Here is a 26,973-nt window from a genome sequence, read left to right on the forward strand (position 1 = left end):
AAGTCGTGTATTAGTTTTGATCTCTCTACTATATATTAGGTTCAATATAATAATGAATAGAAATTTGTCTCTGTAATAATAAAGACGTGATTTGCATGAATTAAAATATCATATTTAAGCGTATTTTACGACCGTGCCACACTGAGCGGCCTGCTCGTATTATTATAAAAGTATTATATATTTGGAATTGAAATAGAACCATGCTGATTGGTTGACTAAAAAGGAATTGACGAAGTAAACATTGTTATAGGCAATACAATAATAATAACCAATTTCGAATCTCACGTGAGTCTAAATGATTTTAAACTGAATATGCGTTTTACAAATGGTAAAGAAATGTAAAGAAATTAACCTAACATATAACATGCAAACATTCCATATTTTTTCATAAGTGACCAGTAAGAATTTCTCTTTTTAAAATATTTACTGAAATTGCTAGAACACTTCTTACTGCAAATAGTAGCACCGGCCTCGGTTAGTCCTGTACTTTTCTGAAATTTCCGTAAAGAGACAATAAGTATGAAAGAAAACAAAAACGAGGATGGGTGGAAGTAACTGTAAATAACGAGTGGCCCACTTGAAAGTAGCCCGGTCTCTCTAATCTTTCTCTTACTGACCAACTGACACCACAAGACAAAATGCAATTCTTTCTCCACAAGATGGCGCTACATGTCACACGTCTTACAGATCACCGACACGAGTTCATGACATATTTATGGAAAAAAGAACAATATGCAAAGAATTATAGCCACCACGTTCCCCGGACTTGTCATCATGCGATTTTTTATCTTTGGGGGACTTTAAAACAAAAAGTTTATGCAAATATTTCTCACAATCTAAACCGACTAAAGGTTGGTTGGTTGGTTGGTTGGTTGGTTGGTTGGTTGGTTGGTTGGTTGGTTGTTTTTGTTTTACTGCATATCAACCCTTTTTGGGTTATTTAATGCCGAATCCAAAGATTCAGAAGAAAAAAATTTTTAATAGAATATATTTGTTGTTTTCACATCGGTTTCTATTTAACCCATAGTTGGGACCCTAACAGGTACTACAACTCCGGGTCAGAGTGGAACTGGGAGCAATGGTAATTAAAGGGTGGCTCCACACTCCCCAAAGCCCACAAGCTGGGGCCTCACCACTGGATATAGTTTAAGGTCATATCCAGGACCCCCATTGAGGGACTTTTACCCTCTGCAGGGGGGGGCAGTTGGCGTATTCTAATGCCCCACCGACAGGGCCCCGACTAAAGGAGAACATTATCAACGCTATCAGAAGAATCACCAGAAGAAAACTACAAGCATTATCTGCAAAAGTTGTTAAATATGCCCAGAAGTGCATAGATGCTAACGGGGAGCACTTTCAGCATATTTCATAACACTACAGGTAATTTAAACAATAAAAGAATGTTCTTTCTCTCTACTACATTTTCGAGGCTCATTTTAAGTTGGTCATCCTGTAGCTGTTGCAATAACGAAACTGAGTTGCAACTGCTGTCGAAAGTATTAGAGAGTGCTAGAAAATTTTGGAAACTTATTGTCGCTCAGATTCAAAGGAACACCACTTTTTATTGCAGTAAATAATCACTCATAATGATTTGCGTAAAAACTCCTAATCTTTCTTAATGTTTACTCCCAGACGCATAAAGTACATGTATGTGAACATTAAAAAAAATCGGCACAACCATTTCGGAGTCCATATGGAAAGAACTCACACAAACATAGAGACAAAGTGTTTTGTATATATAATGTTGATAATTTTAGCGTTGTATATATAATGTTGATAATTTTATTTACTGTAGGTAAGAGAATATTTACTGTTTTCAATTTTCAATAAACAAATGATACGTACGATTGTGTTATTTATTTAAAAAATATTAAAGTATATTGCAGGTGAACAAAGGCACAATTAAACCCTTGCTAGAAAAATCTTAAATCTCAAAAACGAATAGTCGGAATGCTTTGTTTTTTTTTTGTTTTTTTATAAGAAAATCATTCAAAATTTCTTCGACAAAATATTACTATTAAACAACAAGAAAGAGGTCCCTCTGACGCCTTCTAGTTTTACATTCTTGTAAGTTGTTGAAAAATAATTTAAAACCCGTGGTTCTTTTAAATGTCGATCCCGACAAAAAAATTTGAAGTAGAAACCGATGATAGTAAGCAAAAACAAGGTCACATCTACATCAGAAATCATACTTAATCGATTAAGTATGATCCTCCTGTAACACCAGATACTCTTCTAGAAATCAACCTGCTATTCTTAATCAAGAAGGCTGATCAGTCGCATTTTTCTCAAGGACTCTAAACCCTGATGAGATCAAACACCTTGCGGTCGAAAAAAGTTGCCGCTATAGTTGCGCTCTTCAGAAATTACGCTACTTCCTATTTGGCCGGCATGTCAAAGTCATGACAGATTAAAAAAAAAAAAAAAAGAGTTAACTCTAAAAAATAAACTCTATAAGAACAGACGTTATTGGCTTTCGAGACAAGATCAAGGTGTAATATGTTTATGAATTTATTTTATTGCGTATTAACAAAACAATGCCGATAGCTATTAGTCGCGTGCTCTCGTGTAATGAATGAATGCGTAAATGTAGAATTAACATGAAATTCTTACAAATAAACTAAAATGATCGAAAAATGGATTGAAATGACTTAAATAAAAAAAAAAGTAAATAACTTAGAATGACTTTAATGAACTTAAGGATGAATTGAATGACCTTAAGAATGACTTGAATGCTTAAAAAAATAACTGGACTCCTTCAAAAAACAACTTGAATGATCTGGAGAATGAATTGAATGGCTTTGAGACTAACTGGTTGTAAAGTGGGGTATCATTTTACATAAAATTAATACAGAAAACTGATCCCCCACTTTATATTACAAAGTTACAAACGTAAGTACAGCATGTAGTAAGAACAGATACTACACTTTAATCTTGGCCAAAAGGCCAAGGTATTTATTTGCTCCCCCACCGAGAAAATTAGGCACAAGGCCGATTTTTAATGCGAAAAGTGAAGGGGAAATGGGGACCAACTCCCCGGGGAGTGGGAGAACTGGATAGTGACAATTGGTATGAAGGGTTGCCCCTACATTAACCAAGGTCTTATATGTGGGGTTGCCCCCACATACGGTCTTTTCTTGCAGTATCTGCCGGAACAGCACTTTGATCTTAGCCAAAAGGCCAAGAAAAGCTTAAAAAGCTAAGAACAGCATCTATTAACAACAGACCTTTGATCTTAACCAAAAAGGTCGAGCACAAAAGTGTTACGGACAGACCGACCGACCGACCGACCGCCCGACCAACCGACCGAGTGACTTATAAAGTCGCTTGCACGCGACTAAAAACAAAAACATATGATTTGGGAATCTTAGGTAAGATGATCCCCGGTGTGCTGAATACACATGTTACATTGAATAAAAACATTAAAAACATCCATTTAGTTAGAGAAGTAACTTATCTTGCCTTTGATAACATTTATTTGTTATATATTTGTTTTTGACAACTTTTTCAAATCTATGTGTACAGTAATAGAAACCCTAAACGAGAAAAGAAAACTGTTTCAGCTGTTAATAAATATATTCGTTATTCTCTCATCATACCATGTCTCGTCTCATACTACTCTTCTTGGCCGTCTTACCATGATCAAAGTGGATGACTTTTTATAAATTTTTATGTTTACTAGTTTACGTTATTGTTTGCAAAAGAAAAAATATCACACACACACACACACACACATACACATACACACACACACACGATATGATTTGTGAATATTAGGTAAAACGAGCTCCGGTGTGCTTGAGGTATTGTGGGAAATAAGAAGTTTAACTAGGATCAAGCATAGACTAGCAAAGGTGCTGTGACCAGGATAACCATAGGCACCTCTCCCCCATTTTTGAGTGGCCTTGTGCCAAGTTTTTTTTGTTTATTTCTGTTTTGTTTTAAACTTTCAGAGTGAATAAAAATATATAACTGAGAGTGTAGTATCTGTTCTTTAGATGCTACACTTCAATTTCTTGTTCTCTCTCAGTGGAGGAGAAATCCTTCACGACTGAGACATTTTTTTATTATTTTTGTTCATTTTCTCAACGTTAAAAAATGACCCTGGTGCCTTACTCTGTCCCGTTAGGAGGCACTGTAAATAGGAACTCTAAAAAATAAAAATAACAATTAATAACGACAAAGTAAGCCGTTGGCGAGTTGAACTTTACCAGTTTGAATTTAGTATTGTTTATTGGCCTGGGACTGAAAATATGACCGTAGATATCTTATCTCTGCACCAGAGCGAGACATCTTCCATTCTTTTTTGGTCAAAATAAAATGTTGTGATTCGTACTCCTCATGCCAATACTTAAAGGCTAAATTTATAAATAGTACTCCTCATGCCAATACTTAAATACTAACCAAAGAACACTTTTAAAAACAATATTTCTCTTTCAACCACTAAATATTGATTTCAAAGGACCACTTCCGGCGTCTGTATACGGTAACAAATATTTACTCTCTATAACTGATGAGTACTCCTGTTTTCCTGCAGAGACATGACTATCAAAACTATCGTACGCCGTGTAAGTAAATTATTTTCAATTTTGGGGGTGCCTGATATGGTACACATTGACAGGGCCTTAAGCTTTCTTGCAGAAGAGACTAAAAGATTTTTATTAGAAAAGAGTGTTGCCACTTCTAGAATGAATAGATACCATCCGGAAGCTAACGAACAATTGAGAAACTTAATGGCACTTTATGGAAGGCGATTCAAATAACTCTACACTCTCGTAACCTGAAACTATCTGTCCTCTCTTCATTCCATTAAATCACTACTCTGCACGATAACAAATGAAAGACTTTTTAAATATGCTCGTAAGCCCACCTCTAAGATCTCTATTCCTACTTAAGCAAAAACAAGGTCACATATCAGAAATCATACTAAATCTAGTAAGTATGATCCTCCTGAAACATCAGCCATCTTTCTAGAAATCAACGCGTATTATGCTTATGTTCGTCTGTCGTGTTGAAACTACAGTCACTACGTGTAAGACCACCCATGAAAATAATAAGATTTCTTGGTATTTCATCATATTACATCATCATATTTTTAGATTGCATCATAATTACTGTTTTGTTTTGTCTGTTTTTTTTTTTTTGTTTGTTTTGTTTTTTTTGTTTTTTATCTGTCGGCCGTCTAGTGATGGCGTCACGATAAAATAAAAAATATTACCCTTGATAGTCCTGGTAAATCAACCGACAAGATTCGAATTACACTACAAACTCAGCAACCGACAAGATTCGAATTACACTACAAACTCGTGTAGTGGGTTCAATCTCGGCTACGGCCGTGCTGCATGGATGTAGCTCATTAAACACGTTTTTTCAAAGTTAAAATTCAAAGTGGTTTTAGCTGAATTTTCCGAATTTCTAAAATTGTGAAAATGTGTCGAAAAAATCATTAAGTAAAGTTCAAAGAGATCAAATTGCTGCTTTACATATTGAAGGATTATCGGAAAGTAAAATTTGTGCTACACTGAAGTTCAGTAAGATCGCTGTACATCAATCAATCAAGAAATTCAAGCAGTATGGCTCCTACAAGGAATTGCATAGAAGCGAAAGACTAAGAAACTCCACCGTCCACAACGACCATCTCGTGAAAAGGATAGTTACAAGTTCATCACTGACTTCTGTTGACAAAGTTGGGCTGCTTTGGTCGAAAGGGCAGTGACTGTAAGCCGTATGGCTGTTTTCAGACGTGTTTCAGGTGAATTTGGCCTAGAATCCTACAAGTTTGCAAGAAAACCGCGCCTAACACCTATAATGAGGGCTGGCATTTGCCAAGGAACATCGGTATTGGACGCCAGCACAGTGGAGCAAAGTCATGTTCTCTGATGAATCCACATTGTAACAATTCGTAGTAACGAAACGACACGTTCGCTGGCCACGCGGAGCACGATACAATGAGTACACAGTTTTTACGAGGAAGCACCCGTTAAGTCAGATGATTTGGGGTGCGATATCTGAAAATGTTGCTGGACTCTACTTTTTGCGGTCTACAATAACCATGAACAACCGCCGGTGCGTTGATAAACTGAAAGTTCATATGGAAGTGCATAAGTGCACTATAGGTACCTCCAACTATCTTCAAGCACGACGGCGCTCTGTGCCACCGATTGAAGATTGCTGCGACTTTTCTAGCTAAGAAGTGAATCAAGATTCTGAATTGAACCTAATGTACGAGATATAGTTCCTAAATCTTCGAATAAAGAAAATATTTATAATAAATATCTCTCTACAAGCACAGGCAGTTCGAAAGAATTGCCTATTATTGATATAATACATTGCCGGAAGAAGCAGAAATCGATATTTCTCACAAAGCGAATACTACGGATCCAAGACCATAGGAACCATTAAGCAGAACTGTTATATATAGGGAGGGATAAAACGAATATATCTTGTATAGCGAGGTGGGACGATATTAAAACAGTTATATTGCATTGAGAGGTAGGGTGATATTATATATTGTTCTTATAACGGCACTTGTTATGAACATATACATTGTATTATGTTGCTTAGTTAGAGGATATGATATCGACGTATAAAGTAAGTCATGTTATATAAAAGTTATCACACGAGTATATATTATATATAATAATAAGAATATAAGCTTTATATCTTCCTTTCTTTAAGAGTTCTTCACTTGCTAGACTCCGTGATAAAACATGAAATGGCCAACATCATAACCAATTGAGACATCTGCTCTTCCTTCTTTTGTGAAACCACAGAACAATACTTTATATTTTTTATAATATAAATTTATTTCAGTTGTCTCAAACGGTCTTCACAAAAGTCTACATTTCTTGTCTACATGTTTATTCTTTACAGACTGTTCAAGGTTATTTTGTTTATATTTAACCTAGCTAATTTATATAAACATCTTCAGTTTAAACCCATTGCTACACTTTATTCTATAAGCAATAAATAACTCCGAAATAAATTATTTTAAGAATATCATTGAATAGATAGATAAATAGATAGATAGATAGATAGACAGAGAGATCGATAATAGCTAATTAATTTTTAACAATGTTAATTATACGAGAGAACATCTAGAATAAGGAAATATAAAGACTTCGTAACTTAAGACTATATCCCTAATTTTGTCCTCCATAATAATAATCCTTGAAGAGAAAATAATATGATTTTAAGATTCTTCCCACCCGCTCGATTAACTTAAATCTATCTATCAATCTAAAGTGAAGAGTACATAAACCTTTTATCATTTCGATGTGCATTTTTAGCGAATCAAATCTTCTTTTTTTTTACAAGGTGGTCACCACTTATCAAGGCCCAGAAGCCACTCATGGATAAGGGTTATTGTAAGTACAGTACGTTAGTGTGGATATTTTAGAGTATCTACTTAATGGGGCGGTTCATTAGGAATTTGTTTACGTTGGACTTGAATATTTCCAAGTTGTAGTCAGGTGGGAAGCAGGCAGACGAAACAGAGTTCCACAGGACTGCAGTTCTAAGAAAGAAGCTTTGTTCATGGAATCTGCGTTTTAATTTAGGCATAGATAAAGAGTGGGGAAAGTTTTTGACAGTGGATTCAGCTAGACGGGTGTTTTTTGTAACAGATTGGCGAGGGGGGATCAGAGATTGGAATTCAGAGGAGCACCTGCCATGGAAATAACGATAAAACAAAGATAGGCTTGCAATGTTTTTTCTGTGGGAGAGGGGTTGCAGGGAAGAGAAAAGGACACCCCCTACTAAGCCACGAAGTCTATTTTGTACTCTGTCAAGGCAGGATAGGCTGTTTTTAGCAGCTCCTGCCCAGATATGGCAGCAGTATTACATCCTTGGACGTACTTGGCTTTTATATAGATAGAGAATTGCATCAGTAGTGAGATACCTTCTGGAGCGATAGAAGGATCCCACCATCTTTCCAGCGACCTTGGCAACAGACTTGATGTACGTGTTCCATTTCAGATCAGGAGTGAAGGTCAAGCCCAGAAGCTTGTCAAAAGATTGGGATTCTCCTAGACTAGAGCCATCCATTTCAATTGATGCCAGATGGGGATCAGAGCGTTGAAGATGTAAAGATAGGAGTTTGGTTTTAGATGCATTAAAGGTAACCAGCCATGTCTTTCCCCACTGAACCACTCGTTTGAGATCAGAGGAGAGAGAATCAGAGAGAGCTTTGTCATTTACAGCCTTTGATGTGTTGCCGTAGATGGTCATGTCATCAGCATAGATGTCAACGAAACTACTAAGAAACTCGTGACTTGACATCTTCCTTTTAATTCTCAACACAATACATATTTTTAAACAAAATATTATTTATAGTATCAGTCCATCCTGAACACCGACTCTCAAACACCACCGAGATAAAAGAAGCAGATGAAATAAAGAAAAAACAATTGAGCCAAGTTTCCTACTGGAACAAGATGTACTAATTGCGAGAAGATATATAGGATTAGCCAAAACTCGAAGCAGACTTCAAAGTAGTGTAATCAAGAAAGAAAACAGTATGCGCACTTGCATTGACAAATAATATTAAATCTCCATTAATATAATTGTCTTATTACATATAGTTGTACGTTTACGTGATCTTTAAATAAATGTTTTCACTGTCCACCTACTTTTGGCTCACTCTATATAAGGCGAGAATCGGGGTCATCATCTATTGAGGCGTATCCCCAGAACGAAAGCTCGACCACAAGCTTCACGGATGACGGACACTAATGAATGAAACATCAAATATTGAATCTTTAATGAGATATGTTTAGAATGAATTAGATACGAAACATACTATAGAAAAATCATGTGTTCAGGATTAAGAAGTGCCTATTCATAGATAATTTTCCATTTAAAATTTAAGAGAAAATCATTGCATTAAACGTTAGGTTTTTATAATAAATATGACTTCTTCATACGTCGAATTCGCCCACTCGGAAGAAAGAAACGGTTATTTTTCGTAATACAATACAAGCTAAAGAATAGTAGAATATACTAGACTACTCGAGACACTAATTTTATTTTTATTTCGGACTATTATTATCATCTTTATTCGGGGTCCGTGGCGCAGTTGACAGAGACGTTGAATCTCTACAGTTCCAGATGAACATTGTCTGAAGATAGCGGTTTCAATCCCACCCAAAGCGTGCCAGAGGTTAATTGGTCAAAATATGGTGAGACGACAACAACTACGGATGGCAGTGATGGCTGAGAATGCAGTTAGGAGATTCGAAGTTCCTATCCGTCGCGGTTACCACCTGACGAAGGCCAGAGGAATAGTTGGCCGAAACGTTGTGAATAAACAAAACCAATAAAAGATCAAAAACAACAACTAATAAAGATGAGAATAATAGTCCGAAATAAAAATAAAATTAATATATAATGCTCATCTCAAAAATGAATTCCAATTAAGGAATAATATATATATATATATATATATATATATATATATACTCGAGACACGTTGGGTCAGTATGTTATATTAGCTATGGAATTAATTTATGAGCGTGACACTTGTAACGTAAAGAAAATTGTTTTGTGACATAACAGAAACATTTCTATGGAAGTATATTAAAATGAAAAAAGAATATAGATAGATTTCTATGAGTCGTTCTGGTTATAATTGTTTATTTTTGAAAAAAGAATTACAGCCATTGAATTATAAGTGGTTTGCCATACTTATAGGTAAATGTGCACTGAACAGATACCATAGTACTTAAAGTTAAATTCAAATTTTGATATATCTTTTAATTTAAACGCGAAAAAAACAATCGGGACGCTGAAAACGTACACAGTAAAACAATATGCTTTATTGTCACGTTGATTATTTATTTGTAACGCAAATTAAAAATAGACATATTTTCGGGGCTATTTATTTATGTTGGTAGTGTAGAAGAAAATGTATGAATGTTTTTTTAAGAAAGGTATATTAAAAATGGAGAATAAATTAAAAAAAGGCGGCGTGTAAATCGCCGTTGTAAAATGCTCTTATGGTTGTCAACGGGTTAATGTAGATTTATTTGTAAGAAAATTGCGTCAAAGTAACTAAAACGTAAAACGGAAATGAACGATGTAAAAAAAAATGCAGAAAGTATTAACAATTGTTTATTTTGATAATTTAAACGCGAAAAAAAAACAATTGGGACACTGAAAACGTATACAGTAAAACAATACGTTTTATTTTCGCGTTGATTATTTGTTTATATACGCATGCGCAACTGGAAGTCGTAAACCGGATGTTGGGTTACAACACTCGTTAGAAGGTCATTTGAGTTTTAGAATTATATAGATTAGAATGAGATACGCTTCGGCGTTCTCTCACCATTAAGGCTGAAATCTCCAGCGTTTTTTTTTTTTTTTTTCGAACTACTTCCATGCAGTTTTGTCGGCAAAATGATCTTCACTGCACACGTTTTGTTGTTGTTCTTCTTCTTTGTAAAGCATTTGTTTGCTTTTATGAAAATAGAAAAGCACTAGACTTTTTAAGCTGTTAAAAACGGTAAAGCTTATAGCCCATTCACTTAGAATGGATGCATTCTGCCAAGTGGTTAAATTCCTTCCCATTTTGCATTAAATACTAAGCACTATTAATCCCTAGCTGTGCATCGAACGGATACCATAATACTTAGTCCACCATACCTATTATAATAAAGTTTAATACAAAACTCCATCCTAATCGTACCAGTAGTTTCCGAGAACAAGTAAAACAGACACATATACACGCACTAAGAGAAATGTAATGTAGATAAATGCCTATAATATGTCATCTTTAAAGAACTACAAAATCAACACAAGCTAAATAATTTTTAAATTTCCTTTGCTGCAGGTATGCTCTTCCAGGAAAATGCAAATATACTATGTGTGGGGGGGGGAATGTGGGAGGTTATTCTAGTAAAATGCTGGATTTTAAATAAAATTCAAAATAAGAGCGTAATATCTATTTACATATGTGTGTTAGAGAAGAACAGAAAAAAACATCGGTACCGTCGATTTCAACCTCAACACAAAAGCACCTAGTTATTGGTTACTTTATGTTTGACTCTCTTTGGCCGTTGTTTATATCTAGATGCGAACAAACACTGAGGAGAGTCCAGCATTTTTTTTACACGGCGGTCACCACTTATCAAGGCCCGGAAGCCACTCAGGGATAAGGGTTATTGCAAGTACAGTACGTTGGTGTGGAGATTTAATGAATTGTTTACTTAAGAGGGCGGTTCATTAGGAATTTGTTAACGTTGTACATCCAGGTTGTAGTCAGGTGGGAAGCAGGCAGACGGAACAGAGTTCCAACTGCGTGTAGTTCTAAGAAAGAAGCTTTGTTCATGGAATCCACGTTTTGATTTAGGCACAGATAAAGAGTGGGGGAAATTATTGACAGTGGATTCAGCTAGACGGGTGTTTTTCGTGAAGGATTGGCGAGGGGGGACCAGAGATTGGAGCTCAGACGAGCACCTGTCATGGAAATAACGATAAAACAAGGATAGGCTTGCAACGTCTCTTCTGTGAGAGAGGTTGCAGGCATCCCCCACTAAGCCACGAAGTCTATTTTGTACTCTGTCAAGGCAGGATAGGCTGTTTTTAGCAGCTCCTGCCCAGATATGGCAGCAGTATTCCATCCTTGGACATACTTGGCTTTTATATGGATAAAGAATTGCATCAGTAGTGAGATATCTTCTGGAGCGGTAGAAGGATCCCACCATCTTTCCAGCGACCTTGGCAACAGATTTGATGTCCGTGTTCCATTTCAGATCAGGAGTAAAGGACAACCCCAGAAGCTTGTCAAAGGGCTTCTAGACGAGAGCCACCCATTTCAATTGATGCCAGATGGGGATCAGAGCGTTGATGATGTAAAGATAGGAGTTTGGTTTTGGATGTATTAAAGGTAACCAGCCACGTCTTCCCCCACTGAACCACACGCTCTAGATCAGAGGAGAGAGAATCAGAGAGAACTTTGTCATTTACAGCCTTTGATGTGTTGCCGTAGATGGTCATGTCATCAGCATAGATGTCAACGAATGATTTAAGTATGTGTTTAGGGAGATCATTGATGTAGATCAGGAAGAGAATTGGGCCCAGGATTGACCCTTGAGAAACTCTAGCATTAATACTGCCGGCCTCTGATTTTTGTCCATCGACTACTACTCTTATGATCCTATCGGAGAGAAATGATTCAATGATAGAGAAAACATTTCCAGTTATACCGTAGCTGGAAATCTTGTGAAGTAGGCCCTTATGCCATAATTTTTCGAAGGCCTTTGATATGTCAAGAGCAATTGCCCTAGAAAGGAAGCCTTTATCAAGAGATTCACTAATCCTGTGAGATATAACCGTTAGCACATCTGCATCAGGACGCAAACCATATTGCTTGTCACTAAGAAGGTTATTTCTGCTTAGGTGGTTGACTATTTCTCTATTTAATATGGATTCCAGCAACTTACTCATAACACACAGGAGACTTATTGGTCTGTACTGAGAGGGAGATGACATCATCTGAATTCTTAAATACAGGGCAAACTGATGAGGTTTTCCAGGGAGTCGGAAAGCACTTCTGCTTAAGGCAACGCTTAAACAGTTTCGTAAGTATGGGAGCAAGTTCTGGTTGAAGCTTTTTTAACACTATAATTGGGATGCCATCAGGGTCAGTTGCTTTATTGGAATCAATGTTCTTGATTAGCTTAACGACTTCACGCACAGATATTTGTATGTTACCTAGCGTGTTCTGTGTTATAGGAGGAAATATGGGGAGTTGATGGCCTTCGTCGCATAGGGTAGAATTAGCTGCAAAGTTCTTTGCAAATAGTCTGGCCTTGTCTGACGCTGACGAGATGACCTCTGGTCCATTGATAATAGTTGGGATAGAACGCACGCTTCTGTTCAGGATCCTATTTGTTATTTGCCAAAACTGGTTGGAACCAAGCCGCTGATCAGCTACTTTGGATTTAACAGACTGGGCATATAGCTCTCTTGCATTTTTATTACTCTTTTACAGTGGTTGCTGGCGTTCTTGAAAGCAGCTTTAGTCTCAGTGCATCTATTACGTTGGTAGCTATGGAAAAAGTGATTTCTGTGCGCGATAGCAGCAGCACATTCTGAGGAGAACCATGGCTGGCTGGTAGGTTTTTGTTGGAATTTTTTAGATGGTATGAATCGGTCTATGCCTACAATTAACCATTCGGTCAGATCTGATACTATAGAGGACACTTCCTTTTTAAACATGGAATGCAGGGGTAAATCAGATATGAATGTACGGAAGCTATCCCAGTCCGCCATAGAGTATCGGTATACAGTACGGTGGAGGGGTACGTCTGGGGACTTATTACATTTCATTTTTATCTTAACTGATACGACGGAGTGGTCGGAGGATCCTTGAGGAGAATGAACGGAACATGAACATAGCTAAGGGGTAGTTGAGAGAAAAAGGTCTAGGAGGCTTGCATATTGACCAGTAGTATCGGGCACACGGGTGGGTTCGCGAACAATCTGAGTGAGGTCATAAGCAAGTGCAAAATCATGACAAAACCTCACCTCATCGTCTGTCTTATTTGAATGGGTCAGCCACTCCACGTTATGGACGTTGAAGTCACCACAGATGTGGATGTTAGCCGAGGGATGTGCAGACAGGATGTGGTCTATTTTCTCAGATATACTCTTAAAGATAGTAACTCCGCTGTTGTGGGGCCGATAAAGGGCAAATATAAATGCAGTGGTGTAATCAAGTGCAACCCGGAAGCACATATAGGGAAAATTAGGATCTTCTCTAGAGATATCCCTGCCACACGGGAAGCCATCTTTAATGTAGGCACATATTCCATGCCCATGGCGATCTTGGGGGTCAGATTTAGCTGTTAAGTTAGAGTATCCGTTAATTATGAACTCATCTAGGGAAGTGGTCGGCCCTATTTCAGTTTCGCTTAGAAAGAATATGTCCGGTTTCGTCTCCTGTAATTGGGTTTCAACCTCTGGAAGGTTGGAACGTAGACCCCTGATGTTGAAGAAGGAGACCTGGTAGTAGGGGTCTACGTTGGAAGATGGGGTTCTAGGTTTATTCGAGTTTTTTCTGGAGATATTTCATGTTGAGATTTTGGGATTTGTGGAACAGGTCGGCATACTTGGCTAGAACAGGATAGAGAGGGAAAGTAATTGTGGAATTGTCTTCCGTTTTCCTGCTTTCCAGCTGTCTATAATATGGTTGTCTTCAAGTCCAACGTGAACAAGTTTCTGATGAGTCGTTCCACTTAAGTTAACAAATGTACCGAACTTCTATTACTATCGATTACTATATTGTCCTTTTGATTACTCTGCACTCTTAAACCCTTATCCTTGAGTGGCCTATCGGCCTTGATAAGTGGTGACGCCTATGTAAAAATAAAAAAGAGAGAAAAAGACAGGAAAATTTTTTGTAGCATATGAAAAGGTAAAACCGTAACAATTACCATCTAGTATGGCATCGAGAGGCCCCACCAGAGACTACTGCATGGTCCAGAATCCATTCACCAAATGGCAATACAGCAGTCCCAGTACTTTGCGCCTGCTGATAGGACAGCCTCCTTAGTGTTTAATCCAAGGTTCGAGTCCCTGACTATCAGGCAGATAACGTCAGCCCAGACAAAACATTTACCTCCAGCACCCTTAATAGTGACATGGCCACAAGGATAGACAGAAAATTTTCTGACATCTCAGACTACTGTTCACCAAGTACTACCGACCTTTAAAGCAGCTTTTTCTTCACCCTTTGTCAGAAAAATCACTCATTTGAATGAGGATTGAGGGACAAAAAAGGAGAAGCGAAAGTTACTGGAGCTGTCGATAACACATCCACTGTATTATCTACTCTCCATTTAAAAAAAACAAAAAAAACGGGGAGGAGGGAAATGTGTACAAGGGATTTATTAATATCTAAGAAGTAAAATCCGGTACTAAATTATCAATTCAGGACACGTTTGATGATAATCTCCCCTCCCATATTAATGGGTGGATGTTTTTGGCGTTATCTATCTCGAGTTTGAATCATTGGAGCTTCACCTTATAGTTAAAATCCAATAATTAACTTTTATCAATTTGTGAAGTCGGCTTAATATTAATTTACATTTGAGTTTAGATAATTATTCAAGGTTTTAATTTAGGAGGTTCGTTTTCATAGGTGACTTTTTCTTTGCTAATGTCACTGTATTATATTTCGAATATAATTGAAAATAAGGTTAACTATATTAGATGGTTTGATTGGCTAGCCAGGAAGCAAGCATTTTCAATACAAGCAAGCTTACAGTAATAGTATATATTAAGTATATTACTTAACTAAAGTCCTAACTTTATCTACTGTAATAGAGAAAATAATTCCCGGCATTTTTTTATCGCTAGTCTACTTTGTAGCATGGGTGAGCAGTGTTTTGCCTGTTTTAATAGTAGTCACGAAGGGGGCGGTGACAAAACTCATCTTAAAAGTTTTTCAAGACATGAAAAGTAGAGACAAATAAATACATATACATAAATAAAACAAGAAAAACAAGTTTAAACAAGGTAACATGAAATACATTTGTTAGGATGAATTTTAAAATACTTAACGTCTGGTTGCCATAATGGTTCGGCGTCCGATTTTTTTTTTTTGCCGACTGGCATATTGTCGTGTCTTTCTAGAGCGGAAGAAGATTTCTATTTCCGGATAACTTGTGCACGCGTGCCTATCTATTTATAGAATAAAAGTCGTTACGTTTAAATGTGTAAATATATTAAATGTACATTTATGTGTAAATATATTAAATTTACATTTACATAAAAGAATCAAAGACTGGTTCCTTTTGTGTTAGGTTTAAAACCGATGGTACCGATATTTTTCTGATCTTCTGTAAAATACACACACACACAAACACACATACGTACACACACACACACACACACACACACATATATATATATATATATATATATATATATATATATATATATATATATATAAAACATGAACTACTTAAAATCGACACGAATTTTCTGGACAGCTATTACTAAATGATAAACTGAGCGTCTGTTTTACTTTCCAACAATACGTAACAATCGATGAATTTTCCCGGACAAACATTTGAATATCAAGAGATATTTTGTTTTTATTTTTGTAATCTCAACATTTGAATATCATGAATCTTTTTTTATTTATTTTTATTTATTTATTTATTTTGTATTCTCAATATTTAGTTTCTGCTTTTAGATCACCAGCGCGAGAAATACGGGATGAAAGAAAACTAAAAGACAAAATTAAGACAAACGTAAAATATGGAATAAAGAATCGATAATTGTATGTTCAGATTTATTGACTTTGTTTTGAAAACGGAAACCAGATGCATGCTATCTTCGGATACACATAAAAATCGATTTTTCGTGTTTGTTTGTTTTGTTTTGTTTTTGTTTTTTTTGTTTTGTTTTGTTTTTTGTTTTTTTATTTTTTTTAGCATAAAGAATTTAATTATTATTGAAAATTCCAGATTGAATTATTTACGTGGCTGCCGTTCAATGTCTTTAAAAAATGGCCCGTGGGAAAATGGTTTTTAAAATGGCGGCTATAATAACGCGGACGTATTTTTTAACAGCATTAGACGTTAAAGCAGATTAAAACCTCGTCAATAAATTACAATTCATTATAAGCATTGGAATGGTAAAATGTCTTCCTTTATTTTTTTTTTTTTTTACTCTTTTTGTTGTATTATTTTTATATCACGGTTTCTAGAAATCAAAAATTACTATTCATTATAGTTTGGAATGGTTAAATGTCTTTTTTTAACCCGTTTTTGTTTTATTTCACAATTTCTAGAAATCAAAGCGAAAAGGAAAAGTGTAACGGATACATGATATGAATAAAACATGTTGAGTTGCTGAATTTTTAGATCGGGATTGATATTATGTATCATTTTTTCTCTAGAAAAGGAGTCACCACTTATCAAATCCTAGAGGCCACTCGAGGATAAGGTTTAATGAGTCAATGGGAAAATGTCGTAGTAATCGTTAGTAGTGGAAATTTGGTAAATTGGATTACTTGAGGGGACGGCTCATCAAGAACTTGTTTACATTACACTTGAATACGACCATGTTGTAGTCAGTTGGAAAGCAGGAAAACATAACAGGCGTGCAGTTCTAAGAAAGAAGCTTTGTTCATGGAATCTACGTTTAGATTAGGCACAGGCTAACAGTGGGGGAAATTATTGATATTGGTTTCAGCTAGACGAGTGTTTTTGTGTGAAAGCCAGACTATGGGGGGTCATAGAGTAGAGCTCAGAGGAGCACCTGTTATGAAAATAGCGACAAAGAAGAAACAGGCTCGCAACGTCTCTTCTGTGAGAAAGAGGTTGCAGGGAAGAGAAAAGGGCATCACCTCGTAGGCTACGAAGTTTATTTTGAACTCTGTCAAGGCAGGATAAAGTCTTTCTAGCAGACCCTGGTCAGATGTGGCAATAGTACTCCATCCTTGGAGTACCTGGCTCTTATATAGTGTTATTAAGATACAATTTTATATTAAACAATTAGATGATAAAAATTATTACCAGAACAGTAGCAGAAACTCGTCATGAAGAAAATGAACAACACAAGATGTTGCATTTTGAAAGAAACAGCCGGCCTTATAGGCGTGTATATAATGATGTTTATCGGCTGTTTTAACTTGTGAAATAATTCATTTCGGATAAAGTTAATGTCGGTTGTCAAGAAAGAAAATGCGCCTTTATAGGGCCTTCCTCATTTTAGTTTTTTACTCGTATAGAATGGTATTTATCGTTTTGGAGAGTATTTCATTGCATTTCTTAGTTTATTTACTTGTAAACTTGTATATAGTCGGGATTTTGGAGGGGGTATTTCATCTTACAGATAATTTCGATTCATCAGGAGAGAATTCATTTGCATTTCAATGTCGACCCATATCACATAACATGTCATTGTAACAGATTTCTACCAGAAACATATTTCATATTTAATAACTAATAACAGCAGACGCGGGTAATGATCGTAAGAAATACTTGTGCCGATAATTCCTTTGATTACTCTTGATAACCAAAGCCTTTTCTGTGGGAAAAAAGATGTAGGAAAGAGAAAAGGGCGCCCCCTCACTAAATTTTCAGATCGTGATTAATATATATTATTCGGACTATTTAGACTACTATTCTCATCTTCCGTCTTACTTTCACGACATTTTGGTCGATGTAACCTTCGACCTTATTCAGATGTATCTAGTCGAACGCAGGTACAAGGTGTCTTAAATAAGGGTTCAGACATTTTTACATGAATTCAAAATTGTCGCACACACTTGAATTCAATATGTTATTCAATATGAATTCAATATGTTATTGCTGTACATCTTATGGGATGAATGACTAGTTTATATGATTTCAGGTTCAAATAAACAGCTACTGCAGGAATTGGAATACACCCTACTAAAGCATGATTATCACAGCTGATGAATTTCAAAAATGCAATCTGGATGTGAGGACACTTCAAAAGAAGAATATGCAATAGAATTCTGTTTTAAACTTGGAAGATATGCCACAGAAACGTATGGAATGCTTCAGACTGTTTTTAGACCATCTTGCATGAAGTGACACTGGTGCTTGACTTGAATAAAAGATTCAAGGAAGGCAGGGAATCTGGGAGGAATGATGAGAGGTGTGGGAGGAGTAAAGAAATATGAACAATAAACGTGATTGGCCAAATAAAAATGGATAAGTATCGACACGTGTCTATAGAGACAATAAGTGCATAGTTTGATGTCAGTGTGGGAACTGTACACACGAATATTCGTGAGAAACTGAAGATGCGAAACATTTCCGCAAAGTTTGTTCCGAGAAGATCAGAAAGGGCATCAAGACAGTTCCTCACGCCCCCCCCTATATTCCAGATCTTGCTCATTGTGAGTTTTGGTTATTCTCTAAGCTCAATAAGACAACTGATGAGATAAAAGAGCTGTTACGAGGGTCATTGATACCCTCACACAAGAGGACTTCCATGGGGATTTTCAGAATTGTTTAAACCTTACTACAATTACGTTGCAGACTTCTGAAGAGGATTAGAGTTTCACGTGTGTACTATCAATAAAAGTGCCCAAACGAAAACATATTAAAGGCACCTCGTATCTTTCTGTCACGGATTCTTTCAGTGTAACATCTGGAAAGTAAGGACCCGTGGCATAACGGATAAAGTAGTAAGTGTAATTCAATTCTAAGCGACACTCTTCTGAAGGTTGAAGTTTCAATCTTTAGTTCAAGCGATATTTAGATTACAATTGCGAATTGAATAAGACTTCTTATCGGTCCGAACGAAAGTATGCTATCCCCGGGGATCAAATAAAGCGTTCCATTTAACATTCCGTTCGGATTCCCAAGTTCGACAAAATGATTCCCGAGTTCTACAAGATGCACTTGAAGAAGGATGGAGATTTCATCGGCCGAAAACCTTGTGAGAATAATACTCAAGATGAAAACAGTGGTCCGAATAATAAAATAATACAACATACGAGGGTAGTTCCAAAGGTTGTCTCCTGTTGCTTTTAACTTCAAAATTGAAGAGCTACGACGACGATAGTACTACGATTAAAACGCGCCAGAATATGTTTTTCTACATAGTGAACAGCATTCTCAATGCACTTTTTTCATGAACTTAATGGCATATTATCCATGACAGAAGTTGTTTTATTAGTCTCACATCCACAATGCTTGCAACAAGGGGAAGTAACTTTCAGGTTATGAACACATAAGTTCATTCATCGCAGCAATTTTTAATCCTCTCTGATACATTCGGGCGGGAGAAAATATGAAGCGATACTTTTGGAGTGCCCTTCACAAACTTGCAAATGGCCAGCTTTTCATAAAAGTTTCATATTTCAGATTCAATATCATTTGGATACTTCGGACTGCTGTTCTCATCTTGAGTGTCATTTTCAAAACGTTTCGGTCGATGTAATCTATGACTTTCTTTAAGTATCTCTTGTCGAACTCGGGTATGCTTCTGTCGAAATCGGGAATTTCGATGGAATTTTGAAAGGAACCATTTATTTGCTTCACGGGGGGTAATATGTACTCCTTCCATCGGCCATGACTGGATAAAGGTCCTAAGTAATTTGCAATTGTATTTTTGCCGTTTCCCACACTTAGAATTGAACTTTCTGCCTTCAGAAGAATATCACTTTAACAATTTATTCTACAATTACTCCAACCACTGCGTCATGCAAGAACCTCTATCCAGTCATGGCTGATGGAACGAGAGCATGCTGCTCTCGTGAAGTAGATAAAGGGTTCCGTTCGAAATTCCGTCTAGATTCCCGAGTTCGACAGAAACATTCCCGACTTCGACAAAGATATACCTGAAGAAGGTCGAAGGTTACATCGACTGAAACGTTGTGAAAATGACATTCAAAATGGGAACAGTAGTTCGATGAATCCAAATAATGTGAATGGCTAATCCTCATCTAAAAAATTCAGAAACATAATTTCAGATTCAGACAAACGTTATTGGCGTTAGGTTAGGGTTCATATTTACAATGCCTCCCCACGGGACAGAGTTAGACACCAGGGTCGTTTTTTAATGTGGAGAAAAGGAACAAAAATAAAAATTGTCTCAGTCGTGAAGGATTTCTCCTTTACTGAGAGAGAACGAGAAATTGAAGTGCAGCATCTGGAGAACAGATACTACATTTTGATCTTGGTCCGAAGACCAAGAACAAGGTTAAGTAAAGGTCTATGTTTTCACGTAAGTATCTATGAAACGCTCATTTCTCACCATATAAAATGTACAGTAGACGTCACTATGAAACACATTGCGGGATGGCAAGTTGTGGGTTTATGTAGAGGCAGAAATATGGGTGGAATGGCTTGTGCTAATCGTTAAAGGGCGCAGCCAGAGCAGAATGCGAAAAAATATTCTGTATAAACATTAAAGAAAGTTTTATGTTGTTGGTTTTGTTGAATATTATTAAATGAAGTATCAGTTCAAGTTAAAATCAGTTTAGTAGTACGCATGTCAATACGAGAAAACACGGTTGATATTATGATGAATAAGCTAAATTACATGACATAAGGTCAAAGTAAAGTGGCCATCTTGTTTTGATTTCTCTTATTCATCATAATGTTGGCACATTTCAGGCCTGTTTTTCTCAGGTTTACACGCGTAATACGAATTGGATTTTAACTCGAAATTATTCCTCGTTTAATAATATTTAACAAAATCAATTTTTAATGTTTATACAAAAAGTTTTCTCGCTTTTTTGTTCTGGAAGTGATCTTTAACGATTACAGGACTGTTTATACAAATATTAAATGGCTTTAGTTTACTTAAGTCGAAGTTCTCAGAAATCAAGGAGCCCATAGTCTGGGGCTAACACTTGAACTCTATATAAGATACATAGATATTCGAATGTTCCATTTAATTTCTTTATCTCTCAAACACTGAGTTAGTAAAGAAATTGAGAACATAATTTTCCTCTTCTCAACTAACCATTTTGTAGTACATCTTTTATTTTGGTCTCTTGGTCTTACTGAATTCCAGGACAAGAATTTATCTAGTCTGGTGGAGTATTCAGCTTCGTACTGTCATTTGAGGTAACATCACTTGGTGAAAGTGCACCATTCCTCATAAAATTTACTGCAAGTTAGCCATAGTGAGGAGATCTAATTTGGGCAACGAATACTATGTGAAGTTGAATATTTGGTCGGGTTTACTTCCAGGTAAAAATATCCTCATGCCAGGCTGTTCTGGCAAACTATTAATTATTATTATTCGAGCAGCGATATTACTATTGAAAACAGGAACTATGAACAATTTTTTTGTAACACAAGCCATTGTATAGGGTACGGATATTGTGTTGCATGTGAAATTGTACAACTTTTCTTCGTAACTGCATTACTGCTACTAAAGGATACAAAAAAACGGAAGATTTATCTAGAATGTTAATGCAATTTTTACAGACGCAACAAAAGGCGCAATCCGAGCTAGATGCACGTGGAGATGAGAAATTATTGAAATGGCAAATTGAACAAGAAGAAAGGCAGAAAAAATTACAACTTGAACAAGAAGAAAGGCAGAAGAAATTACAATTTGAATATGAAGAAAGGCAAAATGAACGTTTTGCTAAAACACTGGAACTATTAAAGACTAATCGGGAAAATGTCGACAGTAGTAATTTCTCGCATACAACTATATTTTATATCATGGACACATTTAATTATGTGCAGGAGGAAGAAAAGACTTTTGAAGCATACTATACAAGATACGAGGATATCTTTCAACTGGACTGCAAAAGTTGGCCAAATAGCCAGAAAGTGAGCCTTTTACTCAGGAAGTTGGGTGTAAGAGAACACAGCAAGTTCGTAGATTATATACTACCTAAAAAAAAAACTACGGAATTAGATTTCATGGAAGCTGTAAAATTACTAAAAGAATTATTTAATCCGAATATATCTCTTTTTCATAAGAGATTGTTGTGTATGAATCTAAGGAAGATGGACAACCAAGATTATTTGACATACGCATCAGTTGTCAATAAAAACTGTGATAATTTTAAGCTAGAGGAACTAACAGTAGAAGATTTCAAATGCCTAATCTTCGCACAAGGGTAAGTCTCCACGAAAATGCAGAAATACGCAGACGAGTGTTGTCTAAGCTGGAATCTGAGCAAGATTAAACACTTCAGAAATTAGCAGAGGATTGTGAAAGGAACATTACACTAAAAAAGGATTCAAAAAAGATACAAGAATCCGGAGTGGCATATGTAAGAAAGGTTAGAAAACCATACACACCAACCAAGAACTATACAAATAAAAGCAGTCAAAACGTAACGAGATATTCCAAATATAATAATTATAATTATAGTAAAGAATATAACAAGTCTCTTCCTAGATATAACTGTAAGAGATGCGCAGAAAGACATTGGGAATCGGTTTGCCCTTATAAGAAGAATAAATGCTACATTTGCAAGAAAGTCGAACACAAAAGCGATTGTTGCAGATATAAAGATTTCACCAGAAAGAGAGTACAGCAAACAAAATCAAATGAAAAATTAGACAAAAATCGGCGAAAATACATAAAAGCGGAAATATTTAAAACGCCAATAAAATTACAACTGAATTCAGGATCCGATATTTCTATAATAAACTATAATACATGGAAAACGTTGGGTAAACCAACCATGATGAAAACAAGTAAATCAGCTCGGACGGTAACTGGTGGTGAGATCAAATTTGAAGGAGAAGTTATCCTTCCGATAAAATTGAAAGGGATTACGAAGAAATTAAAAATGTTCGTATTGAAAAATAGCGTAAAACCTGTTTGGAGTAGATTTAATTGAGAAATTTGGACTCTGGGATAAGCCAATTAATACATTCTGTACAAAAGTAGAATGTACTACTCCAACAACAGAAAATATAAAAGAGGACTTAAAAAAATTATTCCCTGATGTATTTATGACTAAATTAGGTCGTTGCAATAAATTTAAGGCCTCGTTTGTAACTTAAAGAAAACACCAGCCCAATTTTTAGAAAAAAAGCGAAACGTTCCGTTCGCTGGGTTGGAAAAGATTAATAAATAATAACAGATTGGAACAGACAGGAATACTATCAAAAATAGAACATAGCGACTGGGCAGCCCCCACCGTATATGTAAAGAAAAAGAAGGTGAAATCAGCTATTGCCAAGACAGGCAATTGTCCGATACACTACACACATGATAAGAAAGAAATATAACTCGGGAGATCGAGTATATTTCAAGTGCTACAGGAATAACATTTCTTACTGGGAATGTGGAGTAGTGGATAAACGCATTGGTGATTGTACATACATGATTAAATGTTCACAAAATATACATAAAAGGCACCTGAACCAAATAAAAAAACGTCACATTCAAGATGGTGATTATACAACAGCAGTCGAAGAGGAGGAAACCATAGACATCATATACGAGTCCTTTAATTTGGAACCGCCTCAATATACACCTGAACCCCGATGATCAGGTAGAAAAAGAAAGTTTAATGAACCATTAATGTTAAATCCCAAGAGAAAAAGATATTGAAATCTGTGCGACTTCAAATCTTGGGAGGAGGGTGTTGTGGTGGCACACATTCATTTGCATATGTGGATAGTAATTACACATAAATAGGAAGACTCAGTTAGTCTGAGTGTGTGTTCACCAGAAGCCACCGAAGGCCGCCGAGAGCAGATATGTTTCTCCAGCAAAGACTCTCTTATTTGACACCATTATGTAAATATCCCGTAAATATACCTTTTTCTAATACACTTCTTATTTGATCTACCGTTGTTTGTTGAGTCGTCATTTGTATTGCTTGCTACGTTACTTGTTTCAACCTGCAAACTTAACAATATAAAACAATATCTTTCTTTTCTTTTAAACATTTAATTTTCATTTATTTTCAGCTTTATTTTAAATTTAACTTGAAATAAAGAACTTGTTTTTTGCACAAATAAATATTCGCTTATACTGGAACATAAAGACAATACACATGCGAAAAAATTCTTCATTTATAAATATTTTGGCACATGAAATCAATGAAAGTTGCCACAGTAAAAGAGTTTTCATTATTAAGAAAGTATGAGACATTTTGCTCATTTGCTTTGTTTTTTTTACGAAACTTTTCCATAATTTAAACTTTCGTAATAAATAAAAACATTTTCAAAATTTTCTGAAAGTCATTTTGATTCAATATATGTTCAGATAATGTTTTATTTTATGCTATTATATTACTTTAGTTTTTATTTGTTTTGTTGTACCTGTTATATTATTGTCTATATAACGGTGTATATATCTATATATATATGTGTGTGTGTGTGTGTGTGTGTGTGTGTGTGTGTGTGTGTGTGTGTATGTGTGTGTGTGTGTGTGTGTGTGTGTGTGTGTGTGTGTGTGTGTGTGTGTGATATTTTTATTTATATAGACAAATATTACATAGTCGCTACACTGAATATGCTAATGTTTCGGACAAATTGATTTGCAAGACACCAAAACTCACTCGTCAGGCGACATAAAAACGTTTATGTGCAACCGACAGCATCTGGTTAAAAAAAATGGAAGAAGTGAAATATATTTTTTTTTATTTATAAAAATAAAATATTAAAATGCTAAAAATTAAGTGGGAGGGGTGACATTAAGTGACATTTTAGACTCAAAATAGAAGGCAATAAAGGGAAAGAGAATGTCAAGACTTAAGAGAATAAACAGACTTATATGCGTATCAGCAACCCAGTCGAACACATAAACAGACATACGCACATATGTGTGTAAATAAATAATAAAACCTAAGACAACCTTATGAAATGGTAATTAGGCTGTATTTTCTTAGACATAAGTCGTATTACTCAATAGAGTTAATAATTTAAATTTGATATTTCCACTAATAAAGGTTAAAGAAACAATAATAATAATAATAATAATAATAATAATAATAATAATAATAATAATAATAATAATAATATGAAGTATAAGTTTAAATAAAGAAAGAAACAGACAATAAAGTAATAAAAAAATAAGGAAAACATAATTAAAGAAAAACATAATAAGCTTAATAATATAAAACGGAAAAGATAGAGTGAGAAATTATAGGAGAATAAATTAGTGCATAGTTATAACCTTGGTAATACTTTAACAAAGCATAAATATACAATAAATATAAACATGTGAATAAAATTTAGGAAAAATTTGTAGAATACTAAGCAGAAAATGAACTAGAATCTACGGATAAAATTAATTGTAAGAATAATGATTAATGATTAGATTGGCATAATAGGATATAAAAATTAAAATACAGTAATAATTATGGAGCTGATATGGGCGTTAAAGGATTTCAAAAAAGTAATAGTTAAAACATAATGCAATAATAGATTTAGAAGTAAAAAATAAATTAGATTAAAATACTTGAGAATATTAAATTTAAAAACTTTCAAAATACATAAATTTTTTTTACAAGTTTAAAATCTAAAAAAAACTAAAAAGCTTGACAGGTGGTGGCAAATAAACATTTTTACGTCGCCTGACGAGTGACTTTTGATTTCTTGCAAATATATATATATATATATATATATATATATATATATATATATATATATATATATATATATGTGTGTGTGTGTGTGTGTGTGTGTGTGTGTGTGTGTGTTTGTTTTTTTTGCTTTATAAGTTTTGGTTTTGGTTTCGATTCAAGCTGGTGCGCCCAAGTCATATGGATATATTTTTTTTTATTTTTGAAATCAAAACTTTATAAGAATCGATAGAAAATTGACTCTATAATATCATATACGTAATCTGCAGGATAAATTAAATATATTTAGGCTTATTTTAAGACCGGGTTATGCCCGGCGTCCCTGCTAGCTTAGATAAATACTTTAGTAATTTTAACAAAAGAGCTACAATAATATCAAGGCGTCTCCATTTATGCCGAGCATCCACAGAATGCCAACATCAATATATTACATATGAAAGAGTCCGCTGTGGAATTTCCACAGGCCCCGCTAGTCAGTTCTTATCAGAACAATTGTTTAATTCTATTTGTAATTATTCGCGTGATACTAATTTCGCTTGATGTTATCACGTTCTGGGCATTATTTTTATAATTAGCCTTTTTATCGTTTTAGCCTGGATAGATTTGTCGCCAGTTATGACTCTTATAACAACTGAGTCTTCGAAACTATAGATATAAAACTAAATGTGTGTGTGTGTGTATTAAGCTTGAAACGCTGAGTCCCTTTAGATAACCGAAGTTAGGCAACATTAAACCTGGTCAGTATTAAAATGGGTAACGATGTGTAAATACAAAGTGCCGTAGGTGTTCTCCGCTTATCTCGGCATTGTTTTTAGTCATCTTGGATTTCATTTTAGGAAAAGTGTGGTTGGGGATTTCGTACCTCTTGCTTCACAATCACATTCGCAATCACTCTCTCAGAAGGTGTCCATTGTCTCCCTAGACCGTACGGAGGCGATGATGATGACGATGTGTTTATC

At 35.4% G+C, this 26,973-nt stretch overlaps 1 pseudogene; it reads right to left on the reverse strand.

Moving 5' to 3' along the window:
- Positions 1-2,822: 2,822 nt before the first annotated feature.
- LOC145247698 (U2 spliceosomal RNA) lies at positions 2,823-2,959 on the reverse strand (annotated as a pseudogene).
- Between the last annotated feature and the right edge of the window lie 24,014 nt (positions 2,960-26,973).

The sequence above is a fragment of the Euprymna scolopes genome, chromosome 25 (assembly GCF_053919585.1).
Source record: "Euprymna scolopes isolate OS-2025 chromosome 25, ASM5391958v1, whole genome shotgun sequence".
In the NCBI taxonomy this organism is placed as follows: domain Eukaryota; kingdom Metazoa; phylum Mollusca; class Cephalopoda; order Sepiida; family Sepiolidae; genus Euprymna; species Euprymna scolopes.